At 44.4% G+C, this 17,986-nt stretch overlaps 1 long non-coding RNA gene across 1 annotated transcript in view; it reads left to right on the forward strand.

Moving 5' to 3' along the window:
- Positions 1 to 313: 313 nt before the first annotated feature.
- Positions 314 to 17,986, forward strand: part of LOC147672508 (uncharacterized) — a 44,086-nt gene continuing 26,413 nt past the window's right edge. Inside the window, exons 1-2 of the long non-coding RNA XR_015303511.1 lie at positions 314 to 354; positions 6,491 to 6,609. This is a non-coding gene — a long non-coding RNA (uncharacterized LOC147672508). The remainder of the gene's footprint in view (positions 355 to 6,490; positions 6,610 to 17,986) is intronic.

The raw sequence follows: 17,986 nt of genomic DNA on the forward strand, positions 1-17,986 counted from the left end.
AAGTGGCGGCAGAGCTAACTGTGGCTCGGGGTATGGTTATGAGACCCGATACTTTTGTGCTGCTTGGTAAGCCGAGACCGTGCTTGTTGAATATTCATCCAATGCGAGTGGTGAGATCCGCATTGCTGGTCTGCCTGAAGTTGTGATGCTGCCGACAGTAGCGTGTCTGCCAAAAGCGGTGGCGTGGCTGGTGGAACTATAAAGCCAAATAAGAGAAAGTTATCTTCCGACACCGCAGTCTTCGTGACTGAGACCAGTAACACTGAAGACTCTGAGACTCACAGCAGTCATTTCTCCTTTCAGAGCGTTATTGCTGCAGATGGAGTGAAGCCCAGAAGTAAGCACATTACTAAGGTACGAACAAAGATTAATGTTTTTCAATTGTATTAACTGTTCCTCTTTTGCAGCATTTGTAAATGCATTTTCAAGTTGTGATGCTTTTTGTTTAGTTTTTAGGTCTCGCGACCTATCAATGCGCGCAAACGCATTGAGCGGAGCGAGAATTCATGTCTCGAAAATCCTCGTCAAACCAAGGGCTTCGTTCCTGCGGTTTTCTTTAAGTTCACTTGAATCACGTGAACAAACAAGCATGCGCATCAGGCACTCCTCCCACACCTCACGGACATCTGTTCATTTCTCCTCCCCCTCCCCAGCCAGCTTCCCCCAGGCCCCTGCTGCTTCACACCCTCATCGCCGCTCGGCCCCCTCCCCTGCCCGACGTGTCGCATGCAAGCCCAGCCTCTGCACCCTCTGCACTTCCACGCCTGTGCAAAATATTCTGATGACTCAGCTTAGCTGCAGGAAACCAGAAGCGACCGAACGGGGCAAAATGAAGAAAACCTAATAATCATTAAAGAAAAAGCACTTATTTATATGTGGTGACATATAACACAACATTTGGTTCATTTCTCTTCCTCCCACACCTCACGGACATCTGTTCATTTCTCCTCCCCCTCCCCAGCCAGCTTCCCCCAGGCCCCTGCTGCTTCACACCCTCATTGCCGCTCGGCCCCCTCCCATGCCCGCCGTGTCGCATTTCTCCTCCCCCCTCTCCTTCTCTGCCTTCCCTCCTTCTTGTTATGAATGAAACTAGCAGCCGAAGGCTTTGAGATTAGGTAGTATTCCACTGCAATATTGTACATTAATTTACTTTAATTATTGAAATGTACTTCTGTTGAAGGTATTTACACCTTTATTTGTTTTTGTCTGTCTTTGTATTCTGACAATATCTGGCAAGTGAGAGTTAATCGTATGGAAACAATTGTGTGCTCAACGGATATGCTCTTGCAGTGCCTCTCACTAACCTATGCTGTTTAATTATAACTTTAAATAACTATGCCTGCAGTACATAATATTTTATTATGACATGACATTGTTAGCATTAAAAAACACATTCTTCGTCATTCTACATACTCTTTAGCTGAGTGTCTTGATACATTAAGATGCATAGTTCGATTGTATTTTATAGTTTTCCGAGGTGGCTTCGCAGAACGTGAACTTATGCTGCATAAAAGGTAATTATTTGCAGAATCTCTCTAGTTTAGTAAAGATCAAGAAATTGGTTTGTAAGTCTGGTTTACGGTCTCTCTGCTTCTGCAGCTGCTATTGACGTTTTAATTATCTTTCCATTTACCTCTGACTTGGCATATTGTTAGCTGATCGACATAAATCTAATTTTGGTCTGCGAGCTCCTCTGACAGAGTCTCTCGGCCTGTTCTCACTCGGCCTCTACAGGGCAACTCTTCTCATACGCATGCTGTTGTTCGTTGATCAACCACCTGACGTTCCCTTAAAAGCCATGGAGTTCTCTGGGTACCCTGAGCCTCAATGCAAGCAACGAACATTCCTTCTCGAATTTCAGTTGGTTATAAATAGAATGCAGTTTACCCCTCATGGCCCACCTCCCTGTGCCCCTGTATCTTGCTGCACTTTAAGTAGCCGTGCTTCGTGTGCAATAGGCTCCCCAACTCATCTTTAGCTGGGTCTCCTAAACTAGTTAGCCCTAGTGGTCCACGGATATTAGCTGCTGAAATGTAATACATTTTTGAACTCAGGACCTGGTTCTCAACGCTATTTGCGTGTGCAAGATCTGCATACACGAGCAAATAGATTGTTTTTCATACTTTCCCTGACACAGCGCACGTCTAAAAAAAAACACAGAGAAAGCCAATAGATCTGGTGTAGGCCAAACGTGTTGGCTTTGCCAGTGCTTGTTATACTGGAGTAACGAAGGATACATTTGCTCACACAACATGTTTCCCTCAGTATTGAGTAACATTTTGTGGTACTGAATGTTTTCCCAGGGAGGATGAATGGTCATTCCAGAGTGGGAAATGCCTTGAAAGTCTGGAAACATCATTCTAACATGTTTTAAAGAGGTGTTTTGTTTTAGGGTTTTTTCTTGTTGGACCCACTCGAATACTAGAAATAGTAATTTACTCCTCTTATGGGCAGAAGTATTTTTTTATGGGTGTAGAGGAAGGCATTTTTGTAAAGGTAAACATATTTTCCCCGTGGAGTCTTCAAGAAATAGAAAACTCGCAGTTGGGCTAATACAAAGGCATTCGTCCATGTACAGCTGTTCTCTAGAGATGCTTACGGTAGCAGTATATTAACATGAAGTGAGTACGGCAATAATAAACAATCCAAACAAATGGAAAGAACGCACATCTTCTAATTACATAGAACTCCTAAATAATACTTTTCACCAATTTACATGTTACAGTAAATTTCAACTGATTCGCAAAATAGCATTAGTGTCGTTGTGCAATGAGTATGAACAATGAGTATGAACAGTACTGAGAACGGGTCCTCTCCTGGCCACAGCCTTTCCATGACTCATTTCCCTACCGCCTCACAAAGCAGCTCCTGAATCAATGCTTGACATCTTCCCATTGTTCTCATCCCCCACCATTTACATCTGGTTGGTGCAGAGTTGTCTTTCAAGCTGGGCCTCATAAGCTTCCAATTGCAGGGACTTCCAGGGGTTTTGGCATACGGACTACATTGGGTCTAGAATGGCGAGAGAGCTGCTCACCTGCTCATAAGGGTTAGCAGAAGGAACTGCATTTTTATGCCTTACACAAGTACTTTTAGCCAAAAGGAATACAGTTTAAGGCCCTTTGTTGTCAACAGAGGATGGAAATCATCCACCGGGGCGGAACATAGTCATCGATAATCAGGATGTTCGAATCTCACATTTCCTAACTAAAACTGAATTGGCCTTCAGGGTGGAGGGGTGGGATGTCCAGGAGTCGGGGTATAATTGTTTCCACGAGGAACAGGGTCAGTACTGATTTTCATTAGGTGGGCCTCTGTCTTGAGTGGCACAGTGGGCTAAAAACGTTGGTTTGGAATGCTACCCTGAATGCTTGCCACTGGTTAGACTATTTGTAAACATTCATCCCATCACCTTTTAGGTGTTTGATTGCCAGTTCTGTGCCTGGAAACCTGAGACAAGTACAGCTTTCTAAGCCTACCTCTGCCAATGTTTGAGAATTGCAAAAAGTTGTAAATGTGGATCCATTCCAAGAGTACTTCTAGGGGTGCAGATTTACGACTTTGTTGGTAAACCAATCACTATATATATTTAAGATTCTGATCTAAAAAATGAACAAATAAAAAAATTAGTGAAATCAGGACAAGAGAAACTGGCACAGACATTTCAGACCCAATTTGGTGCCCCTAGAACCAACTGAAACAAGCACTGGCGTTGCCAATAGGTCTCGCAGTAGGAACGTTGGAGCTATTGGTTTTGTAAATGACAAAGCCCTTTATGTTTTTAAAATGAAAACAAAAATAAAAGGCATTGTTATCTGCAATTGTAATAGCTCCAACTTTCCTACTGCGAGACCTATTAGCAACGCCAGTGCTTGTTTCTTGTAGGCTGATACCTTTGGTTTAAAGGGAATGATGTTGTAGTGTGTGACCTTAATGCTGCAGTTTGCATTTCAATACCATAATTTTCTTACCCTGGAGAATCTCCAGGGTGGAGGAGGTTTGCTGTTTAAGAGTTCTTTCTTCAGCTTCTGGGCAGTTGTCACTCTGTGGCGATCTGTGGTCCTGTTTCTCTTTTCTTCTTGTAGTAGCTCCTATCAATCAATCAATCAAAGACATTTATAGAGCGCACTACTTACCCGTAGGGGTAGGGGGGTGCCGTTACTGCTCGAACAGCCAGGTCTTCAGCTTCTTCCTGAAGGCGAGGTGGTCTTGGGTCAGGCGCAGGTCGGTCGGGAGGGAGTTCCAGGTCTTGGCGGCCAGGTAGGAGAAGGACCTTCCTCCTGTTGTCGCTCTTCGGATGCGGGGGACGGCGGCGAGGGCGTGGTTGGCTGATCGGAGGTGGCGTTTGGGAGCGTAGAAGTTGATTCGGTTGTTGAGGTAGCTCGGGCCTTGGTCATGTAGGGCTTTGTGTGCGTGGGTGAGGAGGCGGAAGGTGATTCTCTTGTTGACCGGGAGCCAATGCAGGTCTCTCAGATGTCCGGAGATGTGGCTGGTTCGTGGGATGTCGAGGATGAGTCTGGCTGAGGCGTTCTGGATCCGCTGGAGTCTCTTCTGGAGCTTGGCGGTGGTACCGGCGTAGAGGGCGTTGCCGTAGTCCAGTCGGCTGGTGACGAGGGCCTGGGTGACGGTCTTCCTGGTCTCGGTGGGGATCCACCAGAAGAACTTCCGTAGCATGCGTAGGATGTTGAAGCACGCCGAGGAGACGGCGTTGACTTGCCTGGTCATGGAGAGAGAGGAGTCCAGGATGAAGCCCAGGTTGCGTGCGTGGTCTGTCGGTTTGGGTGCGCTGCCCAGGGCGGGGGGCCACCAGGAGTCGTCCCAGGCGAAGGGCGAAGAGCCCAGGATGAGGACCTCCGTCTTGTCTGAGTTCAGTTTCAGGCGGCTGGTCGTCATCCATTCGGCTACATCTTTCATCCCTTCGTGCAGATTGGCTCTGGCGGCGGCGGGGTCGTTGGCCAGAGCCAATCAGAGCCTATCAGAGCTTCATCCTCCCGCCAACGATAATATGATGGCAGGCATCCCCCAACACACAACACAGCCTATGAAGGGCTACGTCTATCTGTTCGGCGCAGTTAGAGCGCAGATAAAGTTCTCCGGACCCATCAGTCTGTGAATGTAACCTAAGAGCTTAAGATGAAATGTAGAGCTTACCTCCTTCCTTAGTGGCTCCAGACTGCTGTGTGCAGACCTGATAGCTGGCAGCACCCTGGAGTATGTATGTATAAATCAGATTATGTTGGAAGTAACCTGCAATATAGTGGCAGGCAGCACCCTTCCATAGAGTAGGATTTCTCAAAGTGTTTTATTTCCTGGCACATTAATGCAGTTAGTCTTTTAACTGGGAGAAGAACAACACTGACCATACATTTCCTGGCACCATCTTTAAAATGACGTACACATTAGGAAAGGCATTTCATTCTGCTGAAATAATAGCACAAGTTATCTTGTACTCTGCTATGATGTTGCACAGATCTTTGGCTGCAATGCCTTCCATTTTTCATTCAAACATGCTTTCTACAGAGTGCATACATGATTTGCTGCTGTAGAGAAATAATGCTCCTGTGTCCTAAGGCAGACTCAGAAAGATTGAAAATCTTCTTGATTTCTCTTTCAGCACTTCATAGTAAAATCTTTCACTTTTTAAGTCATACATTTGGCAGAAACATAATTTAGGACCATTAAAATAGTTGTGATGGGGAACATTCATGTGGGGTTAGGACTGGCTCGACCAGAGTGCTTGCTGACTCGGAGGAGTATAGAGTTGACCACCTTGCCTGGTCGGGTGTGGAAACAAGCCATCGATGCTTTTTTCTGCAGCCTCATTTGCCCTGATAGCTGGTCAACAGTTTGATGAGGAGGAGGTGAAGAGCTGGCTAAGTGTGCCCTGAGGCTGGCATTTCAGTACATCCCTGAGAGGTGAGCTTTGAGTCGATGTAGTGTTCCTCTTGTACCACGTGCAATTCATCCTCTCCAAAGCGTCAAGAATTCCTGGGTGTGAAGGGCGGCTGATTCTGATTGGGTGCTTGATAGTTTTCCAGAAACTCATGTTCTTGATTGTTCATGTTTGTCATTAGTTAATAAAACACGCCCAGGGGTTTTATCGATTTAGTGACACAAACTGCAATAAACGTTTCTTTGTCGTTGCAAAAAAATATGAATGGCCGACGAGCCTCTGTAGGTCAAAGAATGGAAGGGCTGGAAAACTGTCATTCATCTCACTGCTAAGCAGAGCAGTGTCATGCTTCGTCCTCCGTCAGGCCTCTGATTTTGACCACTGGGACTTTAGAGCCCTTCCTTTTAATGAGAAAAACAAACCTACAAGTCCCATAAGCAATAGTGGTGGAAGGTTTCACACATGACCTCGGACAACATCCGATTCAGCACATCCAGTTCCATTTTTTAAGTATTTGACACAATATTGAATTTATAACCTTTGTTTTTTATGGTCATGAGTCACCAGAATACTAAAAACGTGTCTTTTATTTTCAAGGTCAAATAAGTAATGGTCACCAGCTTGGAAGCTCTGTTAATTCTTCAGTATTTGCCATTGATCTCCACGTGTGGCTGGTTTGGGTCTGCCCCCTGCATCTTTCCCGATAACTCGCACAGGTAAGGAGATGTAGCAGCAACATGATACCCCCATACTCGTCTGTAAGAAGTGCGCTCCGAGGCAGGTATCCGATCATTTTTGTTGAAACGAGCAAGCGCCAATATCTGCTATGTACATTTGTTAAAATAAAACACAGTCAAATCACAGTATACTGTTCCGGAGGTTCAGTCCCAGGGACATTATCTGTAACTGAACGCAGACACCCTAGGAAGCATGTGCTTTTAAGGCAAGTTGCGTTCACTCACCTGAAGATGACATGCTTCATCATTCGGCTATACTCCTCACCAGGCCGGCGCTACAATGCCTGGCGGCACCACAAGAGCACACTTTGTCGGACATTTTTTATTAAGTATGCCGGATGAGCATAGTAGGACAGAGGATGTTGTGTCATACGATGTGAGATTGGTGAAAGTCTGAATATAAGATCAACTATCGGCCAGTTGCCACAATATAGTTCATGTGATCTTCCTGGTCCATGTTGAGATTAAAAACAGTGGCAGAGAAATTGAGGAACTAATGGCCCCTATCACTGTGTGAAAGTGTTGATCACCTATGGACCTGCTGGTAAGCTGGGGTCTGTACTTCAGGTCAACTTTGTTCATGCCCTGTGTAGTCATGGAGCAATCTGTTGGCATTTCATCAGGACCAAATATGGGAAAATGGGTAAATGTGACCTAATCTTCTCCACAGCGTGAGGAGCTCTGTAACTCAAAGCCCTGCACCGTGCATAAGTGATAAGGTGCCTATTACCATCTTACTACCACAGGTGAGCGCTGTCTAACAGAGTGCACTACATACGGTAACATTGAAGAAATTAAACTTCATTCTCAGGGGTCTCACTAATACAAAGAAGAATCTGACATAAAAGCTCGAATATAAAAAGAACATCTTTATTAAACTCAAATAAGTGAGACTACGTCACACAGAAGCCTTAGCAACTAAATGAGGCAGTCTAAAGAGTACAGAACACTGGGGTCTTATATATATGTGAGAATTACAAACTCAGCAGAAAAGTAAGGGGCAGTCCTAGCTTTTGCAAGCATGCAAAATGCCTAATATGGACATGCAAGATCTGCCAAATATTAGCCAATAGGAAAACATTCAAAACAAGGCATCATGTAACCAGAACGTCCCCCTTGAGTCGTGTTTTTGCCCGTCCCATAAGTCAAACAATGACAGCACCTAGAGCTCAATCAGTTATGGCAGAACATGTTTGCGTGCTTCAAAGGGAAGGTTGTGTAATAGGAAAACACAGGGAGAGAATAGCGAAGGCCAAAAGATAAGACACGGCACGAGAAGAATACTAAAGGCTAACAGATAGTTGATACAGGAATTAGGTGGTCCAGACAAGGATTAGTTTAGGTCGGCTGGTGTCTGAGATGGGTTTCAAGACAAGGACGGAGGGGGTTTTCAGCACGTTGCAGTCCAAAGGGCAGAGACACTTCGGGAATCATGCAGCCTGTGTAAAGGCAACACAAAATGAAGTTGAATGTAAAATGGAGTCGAAATTAAAGAACCTCAACCCTCCTAAAATTCAGGACATATTGACTTGTCCAATAGCGAGCACGCCGCATCAGAGGGCAACTGGTTTGAAAAGCACATGCTTCCTAGAGTGCCTGCGTTCAGTTAGAGATAATGTCTGTGGGACTGAACCTCCAGAACAGTATACTGTGAGTTGATTTATATGAAGAATGTGTTTACTGGACTGTCATTTTCCTCGTCATCTCTTGTGCTATGTAAAATAAAACACAACTCACTGGGAGGCCAACAAATCTATCATACATTTAATGCAAAAATAGCAAAAGGCCAAGCAAACTAACAAGTGACAATTGTCTTTGCAATGGACGAGAGCATCCACCCTAAAGCAAGTTTGAGTATATAATGCTAATGCTCCCCATGTATTTTTATACACTTTTCTCCTAATACAAATCAATGAAACATGAACACGTGATAGAAACAGTTACTGAAACGACACTAATGAGTAGGAGGCAGGATCTTCTCTCAAGAGAAATGTGAGGAGTCCGTGAGGTGCAGATCAAAGATACACAGACAAGCTGCAGAATTCACTGTTTCTGGAAATAACACTTCTGTTTGTCAATATTCAATTTACTACAAGATACAGGAAAGTGTGCAGATGGACATCACTAAATAAAATGGTTCTGGGCCCTAATAAAGTCATGTAACTTTGCAGGCATATTAAGGCGAACAGACTATTGTAATTTGGTAATGTAATATATCAATGCACGTTGTGACAGTGATGTGTATGATGTGTAAACAATTATCGGTATTAAAGAAACCAGTATGTCCAGTTATGCTTTCTCAATTCCTTCTTCCTAGAGGCCACCACTGCTGCTATCCAGCCGTATTCAGCAGTGCCTCCTGTGACCTGGAATCCTGCATTTAATCAATACCAAAGGTCGTCAATGCTTCTAGCCAACTCCGGTCACTGGTGCTACTCGCACCCCCACCACCCTTGGGCCTGTTATTCTTTGAGCCGGCTCCAGTCAGTAGTGGCCCCTTGGACCTGTATGTAAGCCTACTAGTTAGCTCCTGTTAGTACTGGCCCCTGGGACCTGTTATCATTCTAGCCAGCTTGAGTCATTAGTAGCACCTTGGGACTAGTGATCATACTAACCAGCTTCAGTCAGTATTGGCTCCCTGAGACCTATTATCCTGCTAAGTAACTCCAGTCAGTAGTGACCCCTGTACCTTAAATCCTGCAAATATTCAAAACCAGAAGTCAACTCTACTGCCAACTAGTTCCTGCGTAGATTGCGTTTGCCAAGGCTTGTTGGGTCCAATCCAGATACCGACACCGCAGTCCACTAGATCCTTCGTGGGACAGCTCGAATCCAGCTCCTGGTCATTGTCGACGCCTCCTGGTCCTCGTGGCTGCAGAGACGAGCCTCACTTCTTCACCTGAAATCACCCGAAATCGCCTGGTTCCTTCCTGGTCACTGGCTAGTGACCCAGACTCTGTCCCTTCTGCTTTCAGGTTCTTCAGATCTTCAATCCACTCTTGGATCCACCTGGACACTTTTCCTCTGGTCGCCTTCTGCACTTCTTCGCAGCTCTCCATTGGAATCGACGACGAAACCCGACGCGAAAAGACACCTATGCACCCGGCTTCCCTGGGTGAGGTAACTCGAGTACTCTGGTGCTGCTGCGGGTATTGACTCTCCTAGTGTCCTAGTCTAAAAGGGCTCCATCGTAGTTCACTCCCGTGTGCCCATAATCTGTAACTTTGTAACTTCTTCGTTTCCCATAGAAAGTCAATGGTAACCTGCGGCTGTGTTTAGCCATGCACGCGTCTCCCGTGGTCCTCCTGCATCCTAACCGTTGGTTGTTTAGAGTAGCCCCAGCGATTCCACAGGCTATAGGCCTGCTTTCTATTCCAAAACTGGTTCTTATACACACGTTTCTTTTGATGACGTGATGGGCACTGTTGTCTGCAAAAGTACAGACTTTATTCTGCTTAAAGTATCAATTCGTATAGAAGAGACATTCAAATTAGGCCCCACACACACACACGGTCTGGTTCCTCGTGCGCATAGCCATGGCTGCAGCGTACAGAGACCCTACACTGCCGCACACAGAGGAAAAAAATTAGAGGGAACATTGAATAGGACGCTGGATTGCATGTGTAGATAGCTCTATGCTACCTTCATACATGGCCATGGCATTACTCCGCTTGACTCGTTACTGCGGTCTCTGTCGCAGTCTGGGCAGTTCTTTACAAATTTATAATGGTGCAGGCTCATCCCCGGCCACCAGTATACTGATTGTAATTCGGTCAGAGATTCCTTCATCTGTTTGTGCCTTGGACCTTCACCCATGTGTGCGTCTGCTATTAATAACTTTCTCAGATTCGTGTTTGGAATTACCCTATCCCCCACTCCAGGGATTCGAGCAAAATTGCATAATTGAGTGGATAGTTCACAGGTAATGCTGCACAGTTGCCTTTTGAAGACGTTTTAACTGCCAGCATGGTTTCCCCGTCTATGTATTTTTCTGAACGCTTTTTTGTGGCTACGGAAGCCGGTTTACTTGCTTCCGCTATGGCTGTATTAGCCAATGAATTCCCTGCAACATGAACGCCATCACGTCAATGATTCAGAGTGTGTATCACGTGAGTCTTTTGTAGTTCTTTCTGCAAAAGAACTACTTGTTTCCAAAGCATCTTATGCTTGATTGTGGCACCTGTGTCATCCTTGTAATCATTTTGAACCCAGCTCTGCAAATCATTATTGTAGGAGTTGACGCAAAAAGGCGAATCGCACACGATTAGTGTCGAGGATTCACGTTCGGCATTTTCAAGAGCCATCTTTAAAGATCTGATTTCAGCTCGCTGAGCCGAACATTTTCTCAGTGATTCAGTTTTTGTTATTTTCGGTCTGAATTTACCGCAGAGCCAGCGACCTTTAATAATCGCGCAGGCTGCATCGTAGGATTTATCTTCTACATTGTAATGCTGTACAAATCTGTCTGTATAGATTATACAGGAGTACTGTTCTAGAGGGAGAATTTCGATTGGCAGAGGATATTCTTTTTCATATTTTAAATCATTCAGTTTTTTCATGTGCGGGGCGAAATAGTATTTCACGTCTTCTGCAGCAAGAGAATTTTCCCACTGTATCCATTTCGGATCCAGTGACACTGTAGGCAGGTTTACTGGGCTGAATAGTGCCTCGAAGTTGGATTCTGCTGTGAGAACAGTGATCCTTTTGCCTTGTGCTAGTGCTCGTTCTTTCGCTATAGCAGTTTGCACTGCCTTTACAGTATTTTCTGTGAGACTGAATGTTTTTTCTGCTTGTGTGTACAAATGTGATTTGTAAGCTATTGGTACCGTTTCTCCCTCATTAGAGGTCAGGTACGTGAATCCGCATCTTCCTGGGATGACTCGGATTACAAGGTTGCGTGTATTGTCACGTGTTTCTAATTTTGTTTTCGCTAGCATGTCTGTTTGCAGTGATCTCAAAATTTCCGTGTGTTTTTGAGTCCAGTTGATTGGTTTAAAATCAGGTTTAATTAATTCGTAGAGAGGTTTAATCCTCTCTGCGTAGTTTAGAATGTAAGTTCTTCCGAAATTCAGGAAGCCTAGAATCGATTGTAAGTTCTTCAGCGTTTTTGGTGCTTGGAGTACAGCGCACTTCTCTAAGAAGTTGTCCGCTAGGCTTTTTCCTTCACTTGATAATTCGTATCCTAAGAATAAGACTGTTAGATGGGCAATTCTCGACTTTTTAAAGTTGAATTTGTAACCCTCTGATGCGAACCCAAGTATTATGGTGTTCACCCTTTTCAAGTGAGTATCCAAGTCGTCGTCTGTGAGATAGATATCATCGACATAAGATAATGCCTCATCATCATAGATTTGTAGTAACTCTGTTACTCTGGCTGAGAATAGTCCTGGGCTGTTCTTAAATCCCTGTGGGAGCCTACAGAAATTTTTCTGTGACCCCATTATTGAGAAAGCGGTCAAGTATCTGCTTTCTGGTGCAATGTTTTGGCAAAAGAACCCATTAGATATGTCTAATGTCGTTTTGTATTTTTTGCGAACTATGTTATTCATTAGTGCCGCACTGTGGGAATTTTGCACTGCAAATGTTTTGCAACATGAGTTAAGGTGTCTGTAGTCCAAGACTAGACAATATGAATCGTCTGGTTTGGAGACAGGAAACAAAGGATTGTTCATTTGAGAGGTGCATGTTTCAATTACCCCTTGGTATTCAAGTTGATCTAAAATCTCCCTGATCTGTTTTTTAGCTTCTTGCTTAATTGGGTACTGCCTTTGTGCAGTCGGTTGACTTTTTAACTGGATTTTGTGAGGAGGAGAGTCCTCATCCCATCCTACATGATTTTTGCATAATGCTGGTGCCTGGGCTACTGCCCATTTCCTTGCATATATATATTTAGTGTGAATTGGAATGTGATTTGAGAAGGCAGGCATAATCATTTCTTCGCCATGAGGGCACTCCCTGACAAACTCTGGGGCCAATCTTTCTCGGCTAACAGGATATCATAGCCTTTTGAGAGGTTATCCCAAAATAGACCCCTTATTCTTCTAGTCTTATCTCCCTCTATACGCAGTGTTATTTCGTATATCTTATGAAGTTCGCTAACTCTGGTGTCTGCAGTTTCTACCTGAATGTATTCATTCGTGTCCACTGTCTCCAGATGACTCATCAGGATCTTGCGAGCTATGGTGATTTCTGCTGCACTGTCTAGCATTGTCTGTGCCCACTCTCCGTTTTTCAGCTGTGTCCTCAGTATTCTCGGCATGTTCGATTACTCTAATACTGGCTACCTTCTTCCTTGGGAATTGTAATTTTATACTTTGAGCAGGTTCCTTGTCTTTGGACTTGGTGTGCTCTTCCCTTGGGTCTGACCGTCCTCTTCATTCCGATTTCTGCGAAAAAGATCGAGAGGGACGTGTATCAATACTTTGATATCTATCAGGCTTTTTCAAGTTATCCCTATTTCTAAGGTTATATCTTTTCTCAGAGTGCTCCCTCTGGGGAGACTGGTGTTCTCGAGTCGGAGTTCTTTCCCTCCGTCGAGGAGACCTTCCTCTGGACTGGAAAACTTTTTCTTTGAGAGTGGATTGTTTATTTCCATCCCAGCTCTTTTTAGGAGTGTTTAGATTATTTTGAATAAATAATTTTTCAGGATTTTCGAGTAGTTGGGGTTTTACTGGTTTCCCACCCAAACTATCTCTACCTAATTCTTCATAGCATTTTTCTATGATTCTGGCAAGCTCAATTGGTTGATCTGTTATATCTGTTTCTTTCAATTTCTGGCGGATCGCCACAGATGCTGCTTCTCCTTTTAATATTGGCTAGTAATATAGCCGAGACCTGCTTGAAGTCTTTCAGTAATTTCATACCAAGAGTTAAAGCAGGTTCTGGACCGTATTCATTCTGAATTTGTTTTAGCACATCCGGTATTACCGCCATGGACGGAACACCATGTGTTTTTGTGTAAATGGAAGCAAAGACTGTACCCCAAGTGTCACAGTCCTCCACATGTGGTGCGACCCCCATCAGAAGGCAGATAGTCAGAATTCTGTGTTTCTCAATAGGGGTAGTATTCGGAAATACTGCCTCTATTTGAGTAATTTTCTGTGCTAACCAGAAAGGAATTTGTTCCCGTTTTGCGGGAGTTTTTCCAAGACATGATTGTATGTTTTGTGGTGTAATTTTATTTGTGTTCCCCTGATGAGGGGTCAGCTGTGGAACATTAACAGCTGTTTGGACTGTTGCAGTCCGCATTACATATTGGACTAACTGTCTATGTATTTTAATCAGTAATTTTAGCTGTGCTAAAAGTTCTTCTCTTGACATTTTTTCAATGTCTGGATGTGGTGTGTAGCAGGCTAGAACCGGCCACGTTGCTCCTGGTCTACCTAGTGGACCGAGCCTGGTGATGTGATCATTATGTTTTAGGGCGCCTTTAAACCAGAGCAGATGCTCTTGGTATTTTAATGGGATTTCAATCTCCCCGAAAGGAGCGTACTCTTCCGGTGGTTCCTCTATTTTGTAATAGTGAAACTCGTGTGTTGTAGCGGTTGCCGCTGGAAAGTTTATCCAAGAATAGAATACCTCTGTCTGCCGATATTCGTGTGCCTCTATCACGAAAATGACTGTACCACCTTGTGATGTCTGTCCGTTTTCTATAAGTTTTGAAGTTATAGATTTTCTTATGTTTGCCGGGATGATAATCGCACCCGGTTCATTAATCCCTGTAACATCGGGACCCTGTTGATTCGCGCCTACTGCGACTTCATTGGTTCCGTTGTTATTGCCATTTTCTTGCATTGTATTAATGAAGGTTTGCAGAGCAGGTTTCCAAGGAAACAAAGATTAGGTGCACAATATCTTGGAACACTGTATCCTTCAACGTTTACTAAACCAGAAACTTTACATAGGAATCTCTTCCTACTAAGTTCCGGTGGATTTTAACCTTTCACCCACTCCAGACGTCTATTTGAGTATTTACAGGAGAAAGGGTCTGTGTGAAAAAGCACGACTGAGTTACTCTAACGTCTTGCGTTAGTTTTATCGCCTTACCAAGCGTTGGGCGCCATGTAGTGTAGTTCCTATTTTCCCTATAGGCCCTGCGCATTGGAATAACATAAACAGCAGTGTAGACGTAGGACTGCGGTCTTCTAGGTCTCTACTGACTATGTTAGACTTAATTTAGGTTTGCGCCAGCTAGCTCAGAGGTCACTGGAAACTTTCTTGACTGAATAGGAAGTGATCAGCTTCCCTGGCTCAGACAAGAAGGGATTCAGCTTCCGACAACCGCATAAACATGACAACTTTGCTCCTCAGAATAAGAGTCAATCTCTAGAGTCGTGTGAAACAATAGACAGCTATTTCACTCAGTCAGTTGTGCAGATTTTACTTTCACCAGGATGCAGAGAATAGAGAGACGGGCGTTTTTCAATAAAATATATTATTTATTCAGCAGTCTTCCTTCTCATGCAAGAGAAATGAATTGCCACAATTGCAAAACTTGTTATTATGAAAAGTGCGTTCAGTAAAAGGAGTATTACGAAATAATACTGTAAAAGCATTGATATGGTTTCTCAGCCATAAGATGGTTAAAATGAATAAAATATATATACATTCATATATACATTAGCTAACGACCTCAACTGGTGCTTCTAACTATGCCTACCCCTCTGTACCTGACCTAAGCCTAATACATGGGAGGGAGTAAGTAAGTAGCAGTTTAAGTTAAGTTGGTTTTGCCAAGAGTTTGTTTCAAGAATTCTCTCTAAGGGTTTAGTCAGCACCGTACCTCTGGAATAGAATGCAGGAGGTCTGGTATCTCCTCTCAGGACCCGATATCCCAGTTACCCGCAAGGGAAGGCTGGAAACGCCGGAGCTGGATTTTCTCGGCAGGAGAAAAGACAGCGTCTTTCTCAGCGCGTCAAGGAGGAGGAGGGGCAGCGTCCGTGGGCTTCTCGCATCTGCTGGGCTCTGCAAGGGACAGCTGTTCTGCTCCAGTATTCACCACCACCGTGTGCTTGCTTAAGGCAACTTTGGTATATTTATACCTGAAAGGTGCAGAGTTTAACGTAAGTTTTTGAACATAAGACGTCAATAAAGATGTCATTAAGAACTGGTCGTTCTTACAGTGCTCGCAGGAGTTCTATTACTAATCAAAACAAAGCAAGCGGGGCTTTCCCAGGTTGCTGGGGGTTTGGTATGTCGAAAGAACTCGGTGTGCTATCTAGGAATCTAAGGAAGTGGCTTCTGCTGTGTCATGGACTGTCATGGACTGCAGAGGCGAGTTACTGAAATATGGCTCTGATTGTTTATGCCATTATAGGGATATGTATTGATTATAGCCGTATAGGGGCATGAGGTCACAATATTGATCGGGGTCCTAGATAGAACACAACAAGGCTAACTTCTCACAAACTTCATTCCCAAGTTCTTCTTCCCTACTTTCAAAACTGAGGTTTTCCAGTGAACAACGCAAAAGGCCCAAACTCTGCATCCAGGTTCCCACACCCAGCATCCAAAGGCAATGCCCTATGGATGATTTGGTCAGGGATATTTGCTTACCCTTTTCCGCCTCTCCTGCTAATTCCATTACTGGTTCGGACACTCAGACAAACGTCCCTCACATTGATCTTAATAGCCCCCACATATTCTTGTCAACCTTGGTACTCTCATCCTTAGAACTCTCAGTGGTTCCACATCAAAAGCTACATCTCACACCTTGTCTCCTCACTCAGAGCCATGGAGAAATCAGGCATCCAATTCCCAGAGAACTCAACCTAGCGATTTGGCTCCTGAAGTGATAGAGTTTGGTTATTTACAACTACAACCAGACTGGATGAATATTCTCAAGGAAGCTTGGAAGCCAGTACTAGAGCATGTTATGCAGCAAATGGAAACGTTTTGTTGCCTATTGTAACAACAACAATATCAATCATCTTGATGCGTTTGTGCAGAATCATTTGTTAACTGTTGCATTTACAGCAACGTGGATTAACTTACACATCCATTTGTTTACACCTGGGAGTCGTAACTGCATACTTGCAAAATAGACAACACCTATCTCTCTTCAGAGTACCAGTGATTAAAGCCTTCATGGAAGGATTAAAAAGGGTTATACCGCCATGTATTCCCCCTGCTCCAGAGTGGAACTTAAACATAGTTCTTCCAAGGCTAATGGGCCCGACTTTTTAACCAATGCACAAATGTCCGTTACAATTCCTATCATGGAAAGTTGCTTTCCCCATAACGATAACCTCACTAAGGAGAGTTGATGAACTTCAGGCATTACCTATACAAGAGCCTTTCTTTCAACTTCACAAAGACAGAGTGGTTCTACGTACCAATCCTAAATTTCTCCTTAAAGTAGTTTCTGCTTAGGGGTAACTTGGGTACGATATCAAATCAAAATAACATATCATTAGCAGTTTCACTATTAATTGAACCATCGGAATTCTTGTATAGAATTTATGTGCTGCAATGATAATAGAGCAAAAGACACACAATTGATGGACGGAATGCAGAACAAATCAAAACATTCACCCCAAGTCAAGAGATCTGGGTTGAATCCATCATTATGCTAGTTGCTAGTTTTGCCGCCATCTTAGGGAAGGTGCTGGGTGACGGTGCATTTGGCCAGACGATTCCACCCCCAGTCAGTACTTAAGGCGCCTCCTCAGCAGCGCATTTCATTGACAGAGCGCTTGTCTCCTGAGGCGGAAGCCGGGAGCAGCTCACATGGCTCATTTTGCATATCCCACTTACCCATACCCATTTAATTTAGTGGCCTTGCCCTCTGCAGCCGATCAGGCGCTGGGAGGGGAAACTGATTGATAGTTTTGCCGCCATCTTAGGGAAGGTGCTGGGTGACGGTGAATTTGGCTGGACGATCCCACCTCCAGACAGCATAAAATGACATCACACTCTCGACCGCGCAGCGGACGATCGCAGCGGCTGCTATGTGCGTAGCGGCCCTAAAGTCTTCTTTATGGACTGTCCGGGTGAAAAGATAGTGCAGGCATGCCAGACTACCATGTGCTGCAGACAGGTGCGTCCAGTTCTGATACCCTCTTGCGCTCTAGGGGCATTTAGGAGTATCATGAATATAGTATAGGGTCAGTTCTGTCACTCCAGTTACCCCCAATGCGTGTATGCTCTGTCGTAAGTGTCTTACCCTTTCACAGGATGAGTCAGTCTTGTCTGGGTCTCTTTCCTGTTTCCCGACATTTGAATGGCACCTCCGAAGACTCGCGAGAGCAGTGACCCACCAGCAGGTTTTGTGGAGCGCTTTTGTCCTGGATATAGTGCTGCATTTAGTAGGGCACCCACTCTCTTTTCTTTGCAGTTGCCTGAAGATCAGCAGTCC

This window comes from Lissotriton vulgaris, unplaced genomic scaffold (assembly GCF_964263255.1).
Source record: "Lissotriton vulgaris unplaced genomic scaffold, aLisVul1.2 SCAFFOLD_1359, whole genome shotgun sequence".
NCBI lineage: Eukaryota > Metazoa > Chordata > Amphibia > Caudata > Salamandridae > Lissotriton > Lissotriton vulgaris.